Raw genomic sequence first — 22596 nt, forward strand, 5'->3', positions numbered from 1 at the left:
GACTCCTCCCTCCTTCCAAAAACACTGGGACCTTCAGTGAGGGGTGCTGGCAGGACGAGGGGGTTTGAGCCCATCCCCTGAGAAGCAGTTTCTTCCAGGGTTGGGGGGAATGTGGTGCCTGGAGTGAACGCTCGGGGCCTCGAAGGAAGGGGTGGTGGAGGAGCGGCCTGGCGGGTGTGCACACAGGCTTGGTGGGGTTGGGGCAGAGGCTGGGCCCGGGCTTTGGGTCGGGAGTGGCAGCTAAGGGCTGGGATCCCTGAGCTGTGCAGGAAGGGCCCCTGGCAGGGGGTGGACACGGCCGCCTTGGCTGCTTCTAGGGATTGGCGGTGTCTGTAGGGCTGTCCGTCTTTTAGTGCCGGCTTCACCTATACACTTGCCATAGTCTCTGCCTTCCTGAGCTATGCAGGTGTCACTCACAGCCAGCTGGGCAGTGGGCGCCCTGTTGAGGCCTCCTGCGTTGCCCGCACGGGCGAGCTCAGAGCTGTGGTCAGCGTGGAGACTGGGCACCTCTTCTCCAAATGCAGGAGAAACACAGAAGGATGCAAACAGAGACATGGAGAAAAAATAAACACGAGAAGAAACCCGGGACAAGGGCGGGATAGGGGCCTCCCTCAGGGCCCCCTGAGCCACCGTCGCCTCGGGTGGGGTCGGGGTTTGGGGGCCCCTGGCAGGCCGGGTTCCTTGAGGTGGAGGCCCTGTGTCTGCTGAGTCACGCCCAGCCTGGGACGCCATTGTGCTCAGCGGATGTTCATCTAAGAGTGGAAGGCGGATGGCCCGTGGGGTTCCGAGAAGAGGGAGGGCTTGCAGCTGGGGAGCACGTGTGCCTTCCATGAGAAGGCTCAGCCCCAGATGAATTCCCGGAAACCCAGAGAAGGCACCAAGATTCCACTGCTCCCTATTTGCCCAGAGTTGCAGAAACGCAACACAGCTTGTAGCTTGTGGCAGCTGCAAGGTCCTGTGTGACCACAACACGGGGCTATTATTCCATGAAAGCAAAGCCCCATGCCTGGCCGTGCGCCTGGGCTGGAGGGCAGTGGCTGTGCGCCTGGCGATGCGCCGGGCTGGGAGAGACAGTGGCTGTCTTTGCAGCCTGGCCGTGCGCCCGGGCTGGAGGGCAGTGGCTGTGCGCCTGGCCGTGCGCCCGGGCTGGAGGGCAGTGGCTGTTCACCAGTGCGATCATGGCTCACTGCAGCCTCGACCTCCCGGGCTCAAGCCATCCTCCCGCCTCAGCCTCTTCCCAAGTAGCTGGGGCCACGGGTGTGCGCCACCATGACCCACTTTTTCCCTGTATTCTTTTTAAGAGCATGAGCCAAGCTCTTCGGCCTGAGTCTCTGCCGTCCGTGGTCCTTCGCTTCCACACTGCTGCAGCCAGTCCCTTCCCGGGGTGTTCATAGAGGCCGCCCTTCCCCCAGTGTCTTTCTGTCATCAGCCTTAATGAGGCTTCTTTGGAGGTCAGCACAGGGCCCTCCACCGGGGTGACCTACGTGCCCCATCACGGAGCTGCAGGCTCACAAAAGGGGTCTCCATGCTTGTCTATGGTGGTGGCAGCTCTGCGGACCACGTTCTGGATGAGGGGGGGCTCTGGCCTCTCGCAAAGCAGCAGCAGTGTCCAGGACACCAGCAGCTGTGGCCGTGCGGGGGCGTGGGGGTGACGGGCAGTGCCAAGTCTGGAGCACAGGAGACACGGACACGCCCACCACTCACGTCACCTTCGCTCAGCCCACCGAGCTCCGCCTCTGCCTCCACGTGACTCGGGAAGAGCCACCTTCAGATTTTTCTGCCTATTTTGCAGATGAGAAAACCCCACACTGGTGGGAGGTCCCACGCTGGCGATGGGGGGATCCCGGGCCTGCACTTTTAAAACAACAAGAAAAGCCATCCCTGGGGGTCGTGACCATGGTGAGTTGACAGCTGGGTGAGCCTGGACTGAGGGAGGCAGGTTGGGCAGAGCTCCCTGCAGAGCTGCAGGAACTGGAATGGGAGCACCCGGCCTGCTGCACCCAACCCTGCATCCCAGCTCAGAGCCCGGCCCAGAGCCCAGGGACTTGCTCAGCCAGGCCAGAGGTCCGGGAGCCCTTGGGTCCTTCATGAGTTCCTGGGGCAGGGGCTGGGTAGCCCCGTGCTCTCGGTCCTCACGCTGGCCTCTAGGGCTGTGCCAAGACGTCTAAAGAGGCCACCAGGCTCTCCCAGCTTTAACTCTCAGTGTCCATCCCTCCTGTCCCCAGAGGCCCACAGCTGTGCTCAGCTCAGAATCTCAAAGGACAGATGCCTGGTGAGGTGGGGACACAGATAGGGGGACAGGGGCCATTCCGTTGCCTGAGAATCCAACCAGAGGGACCAGGCTGGGCTGGGTGGGTGGGGAAGTGCAGGGCCCAGCCCCCGAGGGTCCACTTTCTGGTGATTCCAAGGAGGCACCTTGGTTGGTGAGCAGCCTGTGTGTAGCTCGTGTGCTCATCGAGGCCGGTGTGCTCACCCTGCTTCCTGGAGAGGGAAGTGGAAGCTGAGAGCATCAAGTGACCTTTGAGCCCCAGAGGAGACAGGCTGGGCTGGGGCATTGCCAGACGGGTCATCCAGGGAAGGACATGGATGTGCCCAGGCTATTGTGACGACAAGCAGCAGAACCCAACTCAAGGTGGCAGAGCAAAAAGAGCAAAGGAAGGTGACGCAGCCGGATTCAGGTTCACAGCTGGATTCAGGTGACGCAACTGGATTCAGGTGATGCAGCTGGATTCTAGTTCGCAGCTGGATTCAGGTTCACAGCTGGATTCAGGTTCACAGCTGGATTCAGATGACGCAACTGGATTCAGGTGATGCAGCTGGATTCTAGTTCGCAGCTGGATTCAGGTTCACAGCTGGATTCAGGTTCACAGCTGGATTCAGGTGACACAGCTGGATTCAGGTTCACAGCTGGATTTAGGTGACGCAGCTGGATTCAAGTTCACAGCTGGATTCAGGTGATGCAGCTGGATTCAAGTTCACAGCTGGATTCAGGTGACACAGCTGGATTCAGGTGACACAGCTGGATTCAAGTTCGCAGCTGGATTCAGGTTCGCAGCTGGATTCAGGTGACACAGCTGGATTCAGGTGACGCAGCTGAGCACAGGGGCAGAGGGCATCCCGGGGACCCTGGCTCTGTCTCCAGCTCTCTCTGCTTCCTTCTCCAAGCCCTGCAGTCCCAACCAGGCTCCCCGTTGCTGGTAAAGACGATCCCAGTAGCTGCTCACCGCATCCCACCAGACGTGCCTACCCCACGGAAAAGAGGCACCATTTGTTGGTCCTCTACAAAAAAGTCTAAGAATCGAGTCTCATTGGCCTGGCTGGGGCCACATGCCCAACCCTGACCCAATCATTGGGCTGAGGGCTTGGTATATGTTAACAGGACAGACAAGTCATGGGCCATTTCTGGAGTTGAGAGTTGGGTCAACCTTATCCCAACCAATAGATTAAGAGAGGGCAAGGCCGGGCGTGGTGGCTCATGCTTGTAATCCCAGCACTTTGGGAGGCCGAGGTGGGCGGATCACCTGAGGTCAGGAGTTTGAGAACAGCCTGACCAACATGGAGACACCCCATCTCTACTAAAAATACAAAAAATTAGCCAGGTATGATGGTGCATGCCTGTGATCCCAGCTACTCAGTAGGCTGAGGCAGGAGAATCACTTGAACCCAGGAGGCGGAGGTCGTAGTGAGCCAAGATCACACCATTGCACTCCAGCCTGGGCAACAAGAGCAAAACTCTGTCTAAAAAAAAAAAAAAAAAAGAAAGGCAGCTTTTCAATGACATTTTGGAGGACAGTTACACAAGGAGGGAAAAATTGGAGGACAGTGATGTGCCGGCCAGAGAACCACGGCATGAGCATCCTTCCTTAGCTAGACACGGAGCCGAAGCTAGCTGCACAGCACGAGTAAGTTTCACCAGCTTCTTCAGGACTGTGCAAGACAGGCATTCTCAACAGAGGGTTCCAACCCACCTCCACTTATACCTAATCCCCTACCCCCAGCTCTGACCCAATTTTACTAACTTGTATGGACTGGATGTATTGAGAGAGCTCCCAGAGGGGTCAGAGGTACCAAATGAATCTGATGAGACAGAGTCTCTGTGTGTATATGCAGTGATAGTGGTGATAGTGTCAGGGAAGTTGGTAGTGATGGAGGTGGAGACCATGATGATAGTGATGATGATGGTGATAATGATGGTGATGGTAATGGTGGTGATGGTGATAATGGTGACTGATGATGGTGATGGTGGTGATGGTGATGAAAATGGTAGTGATTATGTGGTGATGATAATGGTGATGGTGATGGTGGTATTGGTGGTGGAGTGGGTAGTGGTGGAGATTACGGTAGTGATCGCAGAACTTTGTTCCTGAAACAGGAGATCTGAAGAGAGGTCGGAGAACTCTGTAAACGTGATTCCAAATATGAAAGTCCACAAGCCAGGGATGTATTGATATGGGCAGGATGTTTGATGTGGGCTGGACGGGAATTGTGGGAAACTGGATTTTGCACATTCTTCTAAAAGCAGAAGTACTTACTCAGGTCCACCACTTTCTGCCGTGAGGAAACAGGAGCTCTATGCAGCCACATTTTCTGTTACTTCTACAGACACCAGAAAAACTGCAAAATCTTCTCCTTTGAAAATATTGGCCAATAACTAAAAAACTTAAAGCAGCGTTGGTGTGCCACAGAAGACGTATTCACTGGAAATATTGAAAGCCTCTTTTCAGAATGCAGGTGAAGTGAAGAAGAGACAGAAATCAAGGGCCTTGGAAGCAGGACCCTTTCCCTCCACCCGCTGCATTCCAGGAAGGTGGGCCAGGGTCCCTCCCAGGCCTCCATCCCCCAGGGGGCTCCAGGTTCCTCCAGATCTGTCTTCCCTCCACTTCTGAGGCCTGGGGAGTCCTGGGTCCCAGGGGTACCTCCTTAGAGAAAGCAAGTGGGGGCTGACTGAAGTGGGGATCCCAGGGTTCCAAAGGGTGCCCTGGCTCTCCCGGGGCCTGGCTCTGTGGGAACCCACTGCAGCAGCCCTGTTGTGTAAAGTGTTTGATATTCAAATTAAAATGGTGCTTGTTTGGGAAAACTCACTTCCCTGGAGGCCTGTAATTGGGGCCTGTGGGAACAATTACACTTACAGAGAATTAACAAAAGCTTTGTTGCTGTAGTTAAGAGGAGACGTTGGGAATTTCCTCATGAGGGGCTCTGAGAGGCCCCTCCCAGCTCCTCAAGGGGCCAACGAAGGAGACAGAGTTCTGACCAGGAGGAAAGGCCTTTTCTTTGGGCCTCGGCTACAGGGGCAGAAAGGATTCTGGGTCAGAGGAGAAAATGGGAGAGAGAAATGGAGGGAAAGAGGTGGTGGAGACTGGGGCTGGGTCGGGGCAGCCTCCCATCATCAGGCCGACCGTAACTGTGGCTGAGCTGCTCGTGGCTCGTGGCTGTAACTGTGCCTGATGCAGCCTGAGTTGCTCATGGCTGTAACTGTGGCTGGTGCGGCCTGAGCTGCTCGTGGCTGGTCTGTGCCTTGCCTTTGACACGCGTTTCCTCTTCAATCTTCCTCACGGCCCGGGTGGAACAGCAAGGTCATCTCGCAGACACAGACAGGACGGGACGGCCCAGAAAGCTGAAGGAATTGTCCGAGGCTCGTGCTCTTCACCGGTTATCCCAGGTTCACTCGCATTTCCTCAGTCACTGTGGGGGCCTCGACCTCCCAGGACCCGTGTGCATGACCTCGGTTGGACCTGGGGCTGTGGCAGCCGTGAGGGGTTAAGATGAGGCCACCCTGGAGTGGGATGGGTTGAACCCAGCACGACTGTGCCCTGATGAAAAGGGGAGATCCGGGCACAGAAACACGCACACAGGGAGGAGGCCACGGGAGACGAAGCCAGAGGCTGGGAGACGCGTCTAGAGCCAGGAAAGATGGAGAACGCCAGCCGCCCTGGAGAAAGGCGGGGACGGACTGCACCTCCCACCTCAGAAGGAAGCAGCTGTGCGGGCCATGGCCTCCAGAGCCACAAGAGGGTACATGTTTGGAGGTGGAGGCGCCCGGCCAGCAGGGCTTGTTAGGCCGTCTGGCACACGGACTCCGCGGCGGGCCCAGAACTGAACACCGGCGACCAGCTCCAGGCTCCGCCTCCCTGGCCTCGGCTCCTCTGTGTCGGCGACTCACGGCTCTCCCAGTGTCTGTCATGAAATGAACTAAGCAGCGGGGCTTGGGCGGGGCTCACGCCGTGTGGGCGTTGCTGTGGGGTCAGCGCCCGCACGCTCCCTGTACGACTCTGCCAGGGCCGGGTGGCTGCTGGCGTTTGACAGGTGAAGCGAGGTTAGGCTGAGGCACGGGAAGGTGGGGTGACTTGCTCGAGGTCACGGACCAGACCTGAGCTCAGGTGTGTCCCCAGTGTGGGTCTCCAGGACACAGCCTGTAAGCTTCCGCCCCCCGACCTTGACGGGCACCCAGAGCCCACCCCGACACCACCGCGGCATCAGAGTGGAAGGAGCCCAAGGTGTGCCAGGCGCCAAGGTGTGCCAGGCGGAGGCTGGGGTGCGGACGGCTGCGCCCAGGTCACAGGTGCGACCAGTCCCCCAAAGTGGACTCCTGCTGCCCGGGACGGCGGCCACCAGGATGCACGCAGGGCTCAGAACGGCCCTTGAGTATCGTCGTGTCTTCTCTGACCCCATGATCACCACGGAAATGTGCCCAGGCCAGCTCTCCAGGAGACAGTGGGATCATCTCAACGGACGCCCAGACAGAGGAGCCAGGTGGGGCAGCAGAGCCACCGACAAACCCATAGCCAGCCACTGATTCACGGGTGAGCCCAGCCAAGTCCAGGGGGACCCACAGGGTCCACAGATTCACAGGTGAACATGGCCAAGTCCGGGGAGACCCAGAGCCGGCCACGGATTCATAGGCCCAACCAAGTCCTCAGAACCCACAGCCAACCCACAGAATCGTGAGCAGAAGTGAGTATTTCCTGCTCTTCTCTGAGGATTTATGTGGCTGTCACACAGTGTAACTGTGGCAATAGAAACGGATTCCTAATTCCACGGATCTAGGCGGTTGTTTCTCATTCTTACGGATGACACAGAAGGCGTCACAGCATCCCCACAGGCCACACGACGCGGTGGTTCAGAAGGGCTGCGGGACTCAGACCCACAGTGACGGCCTCCTCCAAGGGCAGCCTTTGACGTCCCAGGGTCAGCCGGCTCAGAGGACAGCTGCCTGCCAGTCCTGCAGCTCCAGAGGTGACACTTTCCAGAACGCAGACGGCATGTCTTCGAAAGTCATTTCCTTTGGTAAAGATAATTATACGTGGTACTGAAATTATATAACTGTTATTACAGCTTGTTTAAAAATTATCTGGATTTAATTGATCAATTAGACTAAATTATGCAGTAGTGAGAGTTGGCAAATGCCCAGGCCACAGCCTGCAGGATTTGACCAGCCCACAGCCCTGGCCCCAGAGCCTTGAAGCCAGCACGGAGATTTATTTTCTTTGTGAGGTGGTTACAGGTGATTCTCAGTGGTTCGTTTAAAGCCGAGAGCAGGTGAAGGCCCCTAAGACAGGGCCTCACGGAGCCCTGGAGGAGCCTCGTGCAGTCAGGTTCCTCACGGGGTCTGCACACAAGGAAACTGCAATCATCCATGGGCTGAGACAGCTCTGAGTGTGGTCACGGGCTGGGCGTCCTAGGCTCCTGCCCCCAGGTGACCTCTGCTGTCTTCCATTTTCCCCACCTGGGTCGTGCACCCTTGCAGCAGACAGACCCACCCATGGAGCACCGGGGAGTCCCGGCGGATGGTGCGGGGTCAGTATCCCTGCATTCTCATTTGCAGATGGGAAAACTTCACCTATGATGGCCCCAGAGGGCCCGGCTTGGCCAAGGCACCTGCTCTCCGGTCAGTCACTTCCACGGGGCTTCAGCACACGGAGCCCACGTTGGCGGGTCCCAGCGACCGCTGCCCACAGCATCACGGACATGCGTGTGAATGGCCTGGGAGTGCTCGAGGGCGCACAGCGTGTCCTCTGCATGGCCGTGAGCAGCCAGGTCAGGAGAAGGACACGGGGAGTCGTCCTTGGAGGGAGGAGCACCGGGCAGAGGGGTTGGCGCGGGAGGGCCCTGGGTGGGAGCTGCCTGGAGCAGGGGAGGGCTGCGTGGCCTCGGTCGACCTCCGTGAAGACTGAGCCTTTGACTGGGAGGGAGGGGGGTGCTGCGGGGTCCGGCGCGGAGGGCAGTGTACTGACCTCAGTGTGACGGCAGCTGCTGTGCTGGAGACTGACTGAGACCTGGGAGAGGCAGGAGGGCGGTGGGTGCTGTAGCCATGGCCTCGGCCATTGTCCAGCTGAGAGACAAGGGTGCCTGGGGTCAAGGCTGGGCCGCAGAGGTGGCCAGAATTGGGCAGATTCTGCACCTAACCTGGGGGTGGAGCCCACGGTGTTTGCTGACAGATTGGAAGTCAGGGGTCAACTTTGCCGCCAGGCATAGCGGGGACAGAGTCACTGTTCACTGCGTGGGGATGGAGGGGCAGGCAGGTTGGGGCAGGCAGGTGCTGAGCTCCGGACGCTGAGCGTGGGGGCTTTGACTTCCTGCAAAGGGACCCTGAGGGTAAAGGCCAGGTTGTTGCCCGCCACCCGCCGATAGCCATGGCCTCTCCCTCTCCACCTCCAACCCACCGGCCTACACAGCCCACAAGGCCACTTCTGTTCTTGGGGTGGAACCAGATGCCTGCTGGGGGCCAGCGGCTGTAGCTGGGGCTGCTGAGAAGAGGCCCTTGGCATTTCTGGTGGGGAACTCTAGGGGCAAGAGGTGAATCTGGAGCTGCTGATAGAAATCCTGGGAGGGCCCCGCCTGGGAATCAAGTCAGCTCAGGGGTGCAGGATGGAGGGGAGGTGGGCGGGCAGAGACGCAGACACATCCACTTACTTGCTAAAACGTATTCGTAATCCCCAGGTCAGTACCTGGGTCTTTCCTGGTCATTCACAGGCGTGCACAGAGCTTCAGGAAGCCGCGTCGCCATGTGCGTCCCTGGCGGGGAGGGAGCGAGGCTGCACCGCCTTCTTGTGCCCACTCTCAGAGTAAACGTGCATCCTTTTCTCTTTAGCGTCACATCGTTCACATTTTTGTGCTCTTGTTGGTGATGTTGCAGCTTAAAGTGGCCTCAGGAACAGAGCTGAGGTTCTGTCCAGTGATCCTGAGTGCAGGAGCTGTGATGTGCGACGGAGAAGCGTTGCTCAGGCCTGTGTGGGCTGTTGGCTGTGAGTTCAGTGTAAATGAATCAACTCTATACACTAAATATGGTGTCTTTAAGCAGAAATAGACATAGACCAAGGTGACAGACTGATGGGTGGTGAAAATGTGGTGACCAGAGGCTCAAAGGAACCTGACCCTGTTTCCGTGAGGACCAGAGGCTCAGCATTTGCCCGTGTGGTGGTGACGCTGTAGGGTGTGGCCACTGAGAATGGGGAGAGTCAGCCACACGCACCCACGGAAGGAGCAGGATCCAGCTGTGCCCGAGGCCCAGGATCATTTAACTCCTGGATCCAGCTGTGCCCGAGGCCCTCGACTTGTTTCGCAAGTCCTGGTTCTATAAATCAGCATCTTTCCTCCTTTGGTTAGGCTGGTTTGCGGTGGATCTCTGCTGCCGCTGACAAAATCTTCTCTATTAACACAAAACCCCATCAGGCCCGAACACCAGGGGGGGTTTCTTTGTTCTAAGAAGTGACCTTCTAGATTGTTACAGAGGGACCTTCACTGAGCTTCCCAAGAACTGTTTCACGTCGAACGCCTTGGCCGGCAGCAATGCTCCGCACAGACAGGTTTGCTTTGTGCCATTCAGGAGCCGCGAACAGCAGGAGTGGGGAGGGGGAAAGCAACAGAGACCCCGTCTCCTGCAGGACAGCACCCACCCCCCCAGGACCCACGCAGACACACAGGACATTTGGACTCTGCTTCCTCTCCCTCCTGGCGCTCTCTCCAGCTCTGGCTTCTCAGCCAAACTCCCCAAAGATGCATGACAGAACAGAAAGATTGATGATGGTCATTTGTATACACAAGGCGCTCACAGACACCGCACTCCTGTGCCGCTTTTGGTTTTATTTAGTGTGAAGGAGCAAGCTGTTCCAGCTCACATTGAGGGCACCTCATAAATCATGCGAGTTGGAGCGCCTTCCAGGGGCGGCCCGTTCTCCCCAGTGGCTGCCAGTCAGCACTGGCATTGCACGGAGCAGAACATCCCTGCTCAGCTCAGATCCTGGGCACAGAAAAGCTGCACTCAGCAAGGGCTTAGAACAGCGAATGAGGGAGCGCTCATGTTTCCAAAGTTCCTCTGTCCATCCCGTGTAAGGCCTCAGCCCTGGGGGATTTTGCGACCTGCTAACATCTTCACCCAATTTTTACACAACTCTTTCGCCATTCATCCAGTTCAGATGTGGTCTCCCCAGAGGGAACAGCTCCCCACCACCCTTCTGAGGTGGGCAAAAGATACATGCTTACACATACACACATACACGCACACTCACAAAAGCACTCACATACACATACACCTAGGGACACGCACATGCTTGTGCACGTGCACATCCTCATGCATGCATGTGTACATAGATGCATATGCACTCACATGCTTGTACACACATGCGCACTCATGCACATACATGCACACACATGCACACCCACACATGCACAGACATGCACAAACTTGTACACATATGCAGATGCACACGTGGACATACATGCTTGTACACACATGCATGCACTTGTACACACATGCATCCACACATAAACACACGTATACACATGCTCACACCTATACACACACAACATACATTTGCACATGCACATGTACACACAGGTGTGTGCACACACACATGCATGCACTTGTATATACAAACTCACGCACATGTATGCACATATACACACATTCACACACTTGCACACTCATGTACTTCACAATGCACACATGCATTTTCACACATGCACATGTGTGTACACACACCCATATGTGCATACACACATGCACACACCTTGCACACGTGCATACTCACAATGCACATACGTGGATACTCACAATTCACACATGTGCACAGACATATATGAACACACATGCACACTTACATACACACTCATGACACATGTGTGCACACACAGCTACACACATGTGCACACACAGCGTCCCCGTACCCCAGTCTCCTTCATAGCACTCCAGCATCTTCTGTGCTTTCTCTCCTGAGGGCGGGGCCTTGCTGAATGGTTCACACCGGGCAGGAGGGGGAAGCAGTTGAGTGACAGGAGAGAATTTCATGGCAAGTTTGGCTTCCTGTTCCCAAAGTCCAGGGGGGAGGTTGCCACATCCTCTTCCTCGGAGGGGCCACTGGGAAGGGCAGGCAGGAACCCCAGCTGACAGCGGGTGGGCGGGGGAGATGGTGACCCCCAGGGCTCTCTCCTCTCAAGGGGCTGAGGGTGGAGCAGGGACGGAGGGACCCAGTGATTCCCGTGACCACCAGGGAATCACCTGCAGAGGGTGGGACTCCCCTGAGGGGACACTGCCGGCCTCTCCGCCCTTCCCTTCCCAGCTGGAATCTTCTGGGCTGGGGGAGGGAGGACGGGAGCAGCATCTGCAAACCAAGGCCTGGGATTGAGCCAGGGCGAGGGGAAGGTGAGGTAGCAGCTGGATGTGCACAGAGGCAGGCTCAGCGACTGGCTCCCTCCAAGCCTCCACTGCAAGGAAGGCCACGGAGAAGGGAAGGCGGGCTGGGCTCGGGACGGCAGGTGGCCCGGTGCGTCGGAGGATACCTGCTTCCCGCACTGTCTTCGTTCCGTGAATTCATTTTTAGGGCAACAAAAGTCATGGCTCTTTTGTACCTGCAAAGAAAATAACTTCTGGTGTTTTCCCATTCCCCACCCCATGGGATTTGATCTGATCAAAGTGTGCATGGAGCAGGACGGCGAGAGACGACGTCGTGTACGTGGCCCCCTTTGTCATACCTGCCCCGGGCATGGCCAAATCCTGGCCCTGGATGCCCACTGCAGTGAGGCCTTTCTGCTCTGCTGTGAGGTGTCCGCATCTCAGGCTTGCAGTGGGGGGTGGGCCTCTCTGCACTCCCTGGCCTGTGCCTGGCCACAGAGGCGGCCGATCAGTAGCCCCAGGGGAAAGCAGTGGGTTTCTTGGGGCCGTGGCTGGGACCGTGGCCTGTGTGTCTTCTGCATTTAGACAGGTTGCCTCAGGGTCCAGTGCCGGGGTCTCAGCCACCCTCGGGACAGAAAACCGGGCAGGTGTTTCCTGCACTTTGCAACCAGCTACAGGGAGGGGCATGGGAGGCGTCGAGCGGGAGGAGGAGACGGCTTCATGTTGGAGGAGGCTGCCTGCCGTGTGTGCTGTGCGTGGGTGCCCTGGAGAGGCTGCAGGAGGCCCTGTCTGGCCCGCACACTGTCGTGGTGCCAGGCACGGGCCTGGGGCTGCTCTGTGTAACAATCTCATCTGCACACACTCAGCTCGGGAGGTGCCGGCGCCCGGACATCAGCCAACCACACTGGACTGAGCCCTGGCGACCACACTGGGACTCTCGGTCCCGCCCAACCTCCTGGGAACCCCCCACGTTCCCCCCAGCCCAGCAGAAGCCTCCAGCAGGTCCTCCCCCCGCCTCCCCCAGTGTTTTACCCCCACCCTCCTGCAGTCCCTGCCTGGGTCCCCCCACCCCAAGTCAGATGTCGGGGCTCCACTCTGCCTCCTCCAGCCTCCCACGTGCTCATCAGCTGCCAGTGGCTGGTCCTCCCTCCTTGGGAGACCCCCAAGTGCTCAGGGCCCACGTGTACACACCGCGCAGCTCGGAGCAGCTCATCTGCATGCTGGAGCACACACGGTCCACAGTAGGCAAAGGCTGCCCCAGGAATCAGGCACGGGGAGTAGGGTTCGTCTTGGAGCTCCAGCAGTTCCAGGATCAGGGCCCAGGGTGAGCATGCGGGGTGGATATTGAGGGTGTGGGTAACGGAGGAACAGAACGCAGCATTGGGCTGACGTTGGAAGTGGGTTCGCTACGCAGAGCTCCTGTGCCGAAGGCCGCAGCTCGGGGGGCAGGATGGGTGTGAGCTGCTTGTCTGGCTGCCTGGAACACAGGCCCCATGGTGGCCCAGTGAGAGGGCTGGAAACGGCGCACCTGCCTTGGTGTAACTGGAGGGAAGGATCCAGAGGCCTAGGGAGGCTGCAGTGTCAGGCTGGACCTGTCGTTAGACCTGCCAGCCACCCCAGCAGGGGCCTGGGGACAAGGCTGTCACCACAGCTGGGAGAAATACATTGGTGGGGACTCCACACCGGGGAGGGCTCCGTGATGGCTCCTTCTGGTGGGAAACGTGGCCACTGCCTCGGAAGCCTGAGCACCACGGGACGAACGGACCCCGGGAGGCAGAGCCGTAGGCGGGACTCACACACTGCCAGGGGAGGGCGGGAGGTGTGACCATGTGGACGGCCGGCCGAGCGGCAGTCAGGGTAGCCTTACGCATGCGCGGTCGTCCCCCTCGTCGTGAGGTGTGGGGGCTATTTCCAAGACCCCCAGTGGATGCCCGAAGCCCCAGGTGGTTCCGAATCCCGTACGCGATGCCTTTTCCTGTGGCGTGACCCTGCGCGGACTGGCAGTGTGCGCAGCACGGAGACGCTGGGCGCAGGGAGGGCCCCGACCCGGGAAGGACAGAGCCCGGCGGCGTGAGGGTTCACCATGCTGCTCAGAACGGCACAATTGAAAACCCGTGAGCGATTTCCTCCTGGGCTTTCGTATTCTTGGCTGCAGTTGGCTATGAGTAACAGAAACTGGAGTGAAGCTGAAGGTGAGGGGACGTCGTGGACTCACAGCATCGGGGACCCACCACCGCACTCCTTCTAAGGACCGACGGGAGGCCTCCCAAATCTTTACCTAATCTACATAAGCAGGAAGGTTTTAGATTAACAAAAGTCTAATGGAGTCATCAAACCAGTCTCAGCCCCTCCAGCAGGTCTCAGGTTCTCAGATGCGTGCGGTTTACATACCAAACCCCTTCAGAAAGGGCCCTGGGCCCCCTGAAAGTGTGGGCTCCTCTTCCCCGCCCTGCCCTGCGGGACCTGTGGGCTTCTGCCTCGGTGACCGGGTCTGAACTAGACCTTTCAGGGACTCCTGGACATGGGCGCTGAACTGACATTGGTTCTGGGAACCCCAAAGCATCACTGCGGCTCTCCACTTAGGGGCTTGTGGAGGGCGGGTGGCCGTGCCATTTTCGCTCAGGTTTGACACCGCAGGCCCAGTGGGTCCCGGGATGCATCCCAGGGCCATTTCCCAGCTCCAGGTGCGCAACTGGAACGGACACACTAGAGCTGGCAGACCCCACGTCCGCTCCCTGCCCTGTGGCGTGAGGGCTGGGGTGGAGGGAGATGCTGGTGGGAGACATCAGAGCTGCTTCTACTTTTTTTTAAAAAGCCATAAATCAAAAGCAAGACCGCATGGCAGAAGGGCCGCAGAGCTCAGTGTCCCCACCAGGTCCTTGGAAGATGCAGCGGTGGCGATCCACCCCCAGCCCCATCCAGCTCAGCCATCTGGCCGGTGCAGAAGACAGATGCGTCCTGGGGAAGCAGTGGGTGCCTGAGGCTGGCCCAGGTGGGGCCTCCAGCTGCAGCTGCTGTGCCAGGCGTGGCTTCGCTGCTCGAGCAGATCCACTCACTGTGGTGCCTGCTGTGCAGCTGTTGATCCGGCTGATACCTTTCTCCAGCCCTGCCTGCAAGGCCCACCGGAGACATCCGGCCTTCAGCTGGCAAGGCCGCGCCACGCCCTCCTGGCCGCACCTCGCTGCAGCCTCTGCACCGGTCCCTGCGCGGCCTTCTCCCTCTGTGCGTCTGTGCCCACACTTCTCTCTTGCTACATGGACACCAATGGTCTCACAGGGCCCACTTCAACCTGCTGTGACAGGGAGGGACGTCCAAGGAGCCGACCGGGAGAGCAAGACTTGCCGCAGAAGTGACCTAAACGTCGGCCACGCGGTGCTCCTGGGCCCTGGCCACACGTCTTGTCAGGAGGTGGACCTGGTGAAGGGCGAGGTGTCCTGCCTGTGAGGGGATGCTGGCGAGGTGACACGTCCCTTCTGAGCACAATGTGATGTTCGCTCAGGACGCCGCGTGGGGACAGCCGGACACTCACAGCTGCAGCGACGTGGACCCAGCTCCACCCAGCTTAAGGGAGAGGAGGATTTTGTTCGTGCCACTTCTGGGAAGTCGGAGGCAAGAGCGGCCCTCCTTGGAGCCAGAAATGAAACCTGTCACCTGCCGGCCCCTTGCCCCGTTCTCTCCCCATCCGAGGTCTCCTCTGGGGGTGGCCGGCTCTTCCTCTGCATCCTCAGGCTGCTTCTCCATGTGACGGGCGCAGCAGCAGCTGTGGTCTAGGGTCTCTCTCGCTCAGGGCCTGCACATGCGTGGGCGGTCTCGTGGGGTCTGCTGGTGCACATGTCCCCATGGACCAAGCCCTGCACCCAGGAGGACAGTTGTGGGGCCGCGGTGCATGGGCCGTGGGCCTGCTGGGAGGCTCTGCCCGTGAATGGGAAGTTCTAGCTCGAGAGAACCGTGAAGGCCGCCACAGTCGGTGCCACCCAGAGAGGCATCTGCGTGGCCCGTGATGGCTAATTTTACATGTAGACTTGGTTGGGCCACGGGGTCCAGACATTCGGTCAGACGTTTCTCTGGATGCTTCCGCGAGGGTGTTTTTGGATGAGACTGACATTTAAATCGTGGACTTTGAGCTGCACCGATTTCCCTCCCTGACATGGGGCCTCCTTGGCAGTCGACCTTCAGACAGTCTGAGGGTCTTCCCTGTAGATCTGGGTTTTTCAGGCTCTGTCATCCCGTGGGCCAGTTCCTGAGAATGAGCTGCCTTCAATCCCCACACGTCCAGTGACTGTTCCTCGGGAGACCCTGACACGCAAACCATGAGCCATTCTCCTGTTCATGTAGGGACAGGCGGCGGCAGCTGCTCAGCCGAGGCCAGTGCTTCCCACTTTCCCCACGCCCAGGGTGCCACATCACCCGCTCGCCGCCACGTCACCCACACGCCGCCACGTCACCTGCTTGTTGCCACGTCACCCACACGCCGCCACGTCACCGGCACACCGCCACGTCACCCACTTGCCACCACATCACCCGCACGTTGCCACGTCACCCGCTCACTGCCACATCACCCGCACGTCGCCATGTCACCCGCTCACCGCCACGTCACCCACACGCCGCCACGTCACCGGCTCGCCGCCACGTCACCCACATGCTGCCACGTCACCGGTATGCCGCCACGTCACCCGCTTGCTGCCACGTCACCTGCTCTCTGCCACGTCACCCGCACGTTGCCACGTCACCCACATGCCTGGCTGTAGCGGGGAGTGAAGCCTGTGCTTCCCGCCCACACCCTCAACAGAGAAGCGGGTCCCGCCCTCTCCTCTCCTAACTCCTTCCCACTGACCAGAAGGCACAATGTCACCTTCAGCTCTGAGCTGCAGATCTGGGTGGAGGGTGGCAGAGCAGCAAGACCCCAAGTTCAGTCCTGACCACCACGGAGCCGCCTCGCCACTTGCCAGACCACACACCAGGGCTGTTCATGGAAAGCTGCATCTCCCACTGTCCAAGCCCACACACCGAGCCGTGCAACGTGGAACACAGGTGTCAACCTGGGAGTGGCCCGCACTCAGACGGAAACGGAGCGGGCGTGGAGGAAGTCGTGGGCGGAGCTGGGAAAGAAGGAAGTGCTGAGGAGTGCTGGACATGAGCCGTGCCCACATCAGGGCTGCGGGGAAGGCACAGAAGGCACAGCCAGAGAGGTCAGAAATCTCGGAAGGGGCAGGACGCGAAAGCCAGGAGAAGGTTCCCTGGGACGGAGAGTTCCACAGAGCCATGGCCGGGGTGCAGGCGCGAGCCGGGGAAAATTCCCACCAGCGTGCAGAGCCGTCGTTCCTGACTCTGGACTCAGTGGTCGTACTGTCGGCTTGAAACCAGTTATGACGGGAGCATTTACACGAGGAAGCAGCGCCCACCATACGAGGGTTCCATTGAGGAGCTGTCGGCATTTACAGCACACAGGAGGGCCGTGTGGGGAAATGCCTCTGCGTGTGGCAGCCATACTCCTGAGAGCTGTGTTGGCAGGAAGGCTGCAGTGCCCAGTGGGGGTGAATCAAGAACAGGAAATGGGAGAACATGATGCAGCTCCCGCCTGGCCATCTCTCCTGAGGCTGGAGCTTGGAACCCGGCAGCCATGCTGTGAGGAAGCTCAGGCCAAGTGGAGGGGCAGATGCTGGATTCCGACAGCTCAGCCACTGCCAGGAGCAGGTCTCTGCCAAGGCCAGCCACAACCCTCAGATGTGTGAGTGCCGAGCCGTCCAATGAGCGCAGCTTCCTCCAGCCCCCACCGCCAGTCAGGGTCCCGGGCCCCAGGTGCAGAGCCAACCCCACTGCCATTCAGGGTCCCGGACCCAGGCGCAGAGCCAAATCCTCCCTGTCGCGTCCAGCCCACTGACAGATCCCTGTGCTAAGTGGCTGCTTGCTGTCATTTTCAGCCACTGTTTGGCCATGGTTTGAATATGCTGGTGGGTGAATTGTTCACCAACCTGAACGCTTACGATGAAGGGGCAAGTTGTCCACATCATGGGCCAGGAGGAAACAGGAAAAATGAATCCTTTGTAGGATAAAAAAAAAATCTATTTTAGATTCACTGGCAGCAGAGGCAGGTTAGAGATGAATTTAACAGCTGGACTGCCGGGCAGAGCCCCAGCCCCGTCTCCTGTAACTGTGCGGCCTCAGGCCAGTTATGGAAACTCCAGCTGCCTCTGCTTCCCCATCTATACCACGGGCATAGCACAGATGCCCCCTCTCGAAGGGCTGCTCTGAAGGTGCAGAGAACGCATTTTTGAAAAGTGTCTGGAGTGGTATCTGGTGCGCTAATGCCAGATTTGATAAATTGAGGCAAAACCTGAGACCTCCTAGGTGAGGTTTTTGTTCCACGGAAGAGACCAGCAAGGAACAGGCATTTGACCCTGTTGACAAGTGCTGCCAGGGAACCGGGATCGCACCACAGTCATCACAGAGCTGGGTCAGCACCCAAGGGGTAAACGCAATTTCAGCTGGGAGGAAACTCAAATTCTATAACCCCTTTACAGTGTTTTGGGGAGAAGAAAATAGCAGAAAATGCACCCAAAGTCCTCCATTTTTATTATAACTCCCTTCTATCCCCATTCCATCTTCCTGTCTCTCCCTTTTTCTCTTTCTCCCTCCTTCACTCCCTCTCTCTCCCTGTCTCACACAAACATGCATGCACACACGTACATACTCAAGTATACACAGAGGCATGCATGCACACACATGCATGCACACATGTGTACACACTCAGGCAAACATACACACACGCACACATGTGTACATACTCAGGCAAACATGCACACACATGTGCTCATGTGCAGGCACACACTCAGGTACACATGTACATAGGCACACAGGCACACATGCATGCACACACGTGTACATACTTAGGCACACAGACACATGTGCAGGCGCAGACATACAGAAGCTCATGTGCACACAGACACGTGCACACACATGTACATACTCAGGTGCACATGCACGCACATGCACACACACACAGATGTATGCACACATGTGCAGGTGCACACATGCAGAGGCTCATATGCACACACACATGCACACACAAAAGCACACACAGGCACACACAGAGGCACACACACGTTCTCACCCTGGCACCACTTCTCACATCTCTTCACCGGTTGGGACTCACCTCTTTACCTGGAGAAGCGGGTGGTGCCTCGGCCGGTGGGTTTGAGTCCCCTGCATCTCTTTGTCTTCAGCACACTGGGAGCCTGCGTTGCCTTCCCAAGGCCTGCTGTGCCCATCTGCAGAGTTAATGGGCTGTGGGCCACCAGCTGTCACATGGGGGCATGCAAGGGTGGCACCCAGGGGCAATGAATAGACTGCCACAGACATGTCTGCTGTCTCTTTAAAGCCACTTACAGTTGGATCTCCTGCCTGAGCCCAAGAAGGGAAGACGGCATTTGGAAAAGCAGGCTCAGACCAACGCCCTCCTCATTGGTGGTCCAAAACTTAAATCCTGGACGTGCCACAAAGGACTGATCTTGCCAAGGCTAAATAAGCAAAGTGGAATGAAAATTAAAGTTAATTCTGAATCCAAGGTCCTTTTAGAAAAAAAAGTAAATTAGCCTGATTTAATCATTCCACATTTTAAACATATATCAACATCACATGGTACCCCATATGACATATGCAATATTTGTGAATTAAAAACAAAATGATTTGAAAAACAGAAAAGCAGGAGGGGAGGGGATCAGTGTGTTGTTATGTCCAATCTAAGAAACTCTGCTGTCCCAGGAGTCAGCAGTGGAAAAATCACAGGTCTTGAAATCCAACAGACCAGCGTTCAAATAATGATTCAGTTATTAAAAAAAATCTGGGGTGTCAGTGACCCCCACTTTGTCTCCTGGGCCTAAGCTGGAGCTGCCAGTGGATGTCTGTCGAGGTCACTCTCAGTGAGGACTTGGTCCGAGCAACCGCCGCCCACATTTGGGTCTCCTGGGGAAGGTCCCACCCTCATTCCTGAACTCCACGCCCAGAGGATCTTGGCCCAGGAGAGGGAAGCAGAGGCCCAGACCCAAACTCGTCAAAACCAAAAGTCGTGTTTTGCTTTAGTCATGTCTTCTGTGACATGGTTGCATTGAAGTCTGATTCGACAGCGTGTCATTCGTTGCTACACTGGGGAGCCTGGCATTTGGGGGCGTGAGGTGGGTTTGGCATAAAATCCCGATTTGCTGGAAGGCTGCGGTGCTGACTGAGAGAGCACTACTCACCAAAACACCCCAGTTCTCCCGTCTTCCAAGCACGCGGTAGGAGCTCCCTTCCCACCCCACTGCGTCCAGGGGCCCATGTTCCCACCCCACTGCATTCGGGGCCCGTGTGACCGTCTCTGTCCAGCAGGTGACGGGTGGAAGCAACGGGTGTGGCTTCGGAGTGGGGCATGGACGGTGCGAGGCCCCTGAGTGCTCCTCCCCGGCTGGCCATCCAGTGTTCACGCAGGGGCTCCGAGCGACTCTGGCCAGCAGAACTCCCCGGTGACCCAGGTGGACGCGCAATCCCGTGAGAAATTACCCTGTGTCATTTATGCCATTGAGATTTGGGGGTTGCTTGTGATCACGGCATAACCCTGCCTCCTCGAGGGACACATTTAGGTGCTAAAACACAGCACACTGCATTCCCTGGGTGCCGCCTGAGTGAGAAAATGCCTTTCTCTCCATGATGTGGCCAGAAAGCACTTCAGTGACCTTGAGTTCCAATCTGTGGTTCGAGGAAAGGGCCACGTCCAACTGGGGGTGAATGCGGTTCAGATCTGTACAGAGTAATCGAGGCTAAACCTCCCACAGGGCTTAAGCTCATGGACGTTGAAGTACCAGCATTTCCCTTCACTGGGCTCGTTTCAAATCCCACGCTGCGTCCTCCATGGCCCCCACCCACACGAGAGCCTGCAACTCCAGAGTTCTACAGTGACAACCAGGTGCCTCCCCGGCGATGCTGCAGTGGTGTGACCTCGGCTCACTGGGGTTGATGCTACTGGTGAGGGTTTCTCCCAATGCGAAGGGTCGGCACCCCGGACTGCAGCTACCTTTGTGGACTCGGCAGGGTCTGGCTCTCTAAGGGAGGCCCTGGAAGGCCGGGGTTTATCAAGGACGGGGTGGGGCTGGCACTGTGGTGCTAAGATGAGGGGCAGCCGTGGGTACATGCGTCTTCTCCGACAGGGGTTCATCTCTGCACTCTGTGGGGTAATGCGTCTTCTCAGACAGGGGCTCATCTGTACGCCGGGGGCTGCCTCACATGTTACAACTCACTGAGCATTCAGCATATGTATATTTTTGTGTGTGTTTGTGTGTGTTTGTTGAGACAGGGTCTCACTCCGTTACCCAGGCTGGAGTGCAGTGCTGTGATCTCAGCTCACTGTAGCCCCAGGCTCAGGTGATGCTCCCACCTCAGTCTCCCACGTAGCTGAGACTACAGCTGTGCACCACCACGCCCGGCTAATTTTTTGTTCTTTTTTGTAGAGATGAGGTTTTGCCATGTTGCCCGGGCTAGTCTTAGACTCCTGGGCTCAAGCAATCCACTGGCCTCAGCCTCCCAAATTGCTGGGGGGAGGTCACCGCACCTGGCCTCCCATATGTCCTGAAAATCCAGCAAATGATAGTTTGCCGGACTATCAGACGGATTCCCTTCCATGTAAAGTACACCATTATTTTCCCATGTCCAGTGTGCTTATATTTCCAATGAAATTTACCCAAATCTTGATAGTAGTTAGGCCACATCTTTTCCTGCTAGATTTTAGAATGCAGTAAAATGTATTTACACGAATAAAATGTTTTCTCCTACAAAGCCACTTTAACATCATTTTCATTAAACATGTAATGAAAAGTGTATGATGTTTTCTCTTGAGTGACCATGACTAATAAATTCGATTCTGGAGCCCAATTGTCTGGGCTTGAATCCCAGATCCATGCTTTGCCATTGACGTGACCTTGAGCAAGCCAGTTGCCCTTTGGGTGCCTCAATTTCCTCACATGGAAAATTAGGTAACACCAGTTTGTATCACACCTTAACGTGGCTACTGTTGGTACTAACCAGGTGACAGGCATAGAAGACCGTGCCTGGTGAAACCTTTGCCCTGCGTGTGTGCCAGCTACCTGCATCATTATTCCAGCAGCTGTCCTCGTAACGTCGGGAAACATTTTACAACCTGCATTTTATAAACAGAAAAATACGGCATTTTAAGGAGGGACACGGGAATGGCTATTGATCAAAAACAGACCAGGGTTTATCACACTGGCTGCGTCGTAATCACCTCCCGGATGATTAAAAACAGCCTCCCCGGCTCCGTCTCAGAACAGGTGATACATATCTACGGTAGACGCCCTGCAGACAGCTGCCTCCGTCCCAGTGCCCGGTCCTGCCTGGTTCTGGTCCTCTGCATTTCCTGAGATAAACGTCCTGAGGAAGAAAAGAACGGCTCAACAAAGAAAGGAGAAATGGGTGTTCATCTCACCCAGCCTCAGCGAAGGGGCAGAAAACCTCCAAGTTAGATGGGCTGTCATGCCTGACACCAAGAAATGGATATTTGAAGAATAGACTACTAAGCTCAGAGCCAGAACCCCCCAGCTCTCCCTACACACATGTGCACACACAGACACATGCACACACAGATATACATACAAACACAGACACATGCACACACAGACACATGCACACACAGATATACATACAGACATGAACACATGAACAGATATGAACAGAGACATGCACACATGTGAACATGCACAGATGACACATGAACATGCATAGACACTTATACACACACAGAAACATGTACACATGAACACACATAGGCATCCACACACACGAACATAAACACAGAGACACACATACCTGGAGAGAAACATGCACACGTGAACACACAAACATAGACATGCACGCACACAGACACACAGAGACACTTGTACACAGATACACAGACACCTGCACACATGGACACACACACATAGATACACAGACACATGCACACA

General features: G+C 57.0%; 2 long non-coding RNA genes across 3 annotated transcripts; both read right to left on the bottom strand.

Annotated features, from left to right (window-relative positions):
- Nucleotides 1–3152: 3152 nt before the first annotated feature.
- Nucleotides 3153–10661, bottom strand: LOC116268959. The gene is made up of 4 exons (XR_004176262.1): nt 8911–10661; nt 5130–8329; nt 4533–4697; nt 3153–3243 (listed from the first exon to the last, which is right to left on the bottom strand). It is a non-coding gene; the product is annotated as an uncharacterized LOC116268959 (long non-coding RNA).
- Nucleotides 10662–13735: 3074 nt separating this feature from the next.
- LOC103876193 lies at nt 13736–22502 on the bottom strand. 2 transcript variants are annotated; one of them, XR_635318.3, is made up of 6 exons: nt 21879–22502; nt 21659–21773; nt 18995–19125; nt 18762–18876; nt 17581–17648; nt 13736–17306 (listed from the first exon to the last, which is right to left on the bottom strand). It is a non-coding gene; the product is annotated as an uncharacterized LOC103876193 (long non-coding RNA). The 2 variants fall into 2 exon arrangements; XR_002515943.2 differs by having other exon boundaries at nt 13736–17648; nt 21879–22501.
- Between the last annotated feature and the right edge of the window lie 94 nt (nt 22503–22596).

The sequence above is a fragment of the Papio anubis genome, chromosome 9 (assembly GCF_008728515.1).
Source record: "Papio anubis isolate 15944 chromosome 9, Panubis1.0, whole genome shotgun sequence".
NCBI classification, from domain to species: Eukaryota; Metazoa; Chordata; class Mammalia; order Primates; family Cercopithecidae; genus Papio; species Papio anubis.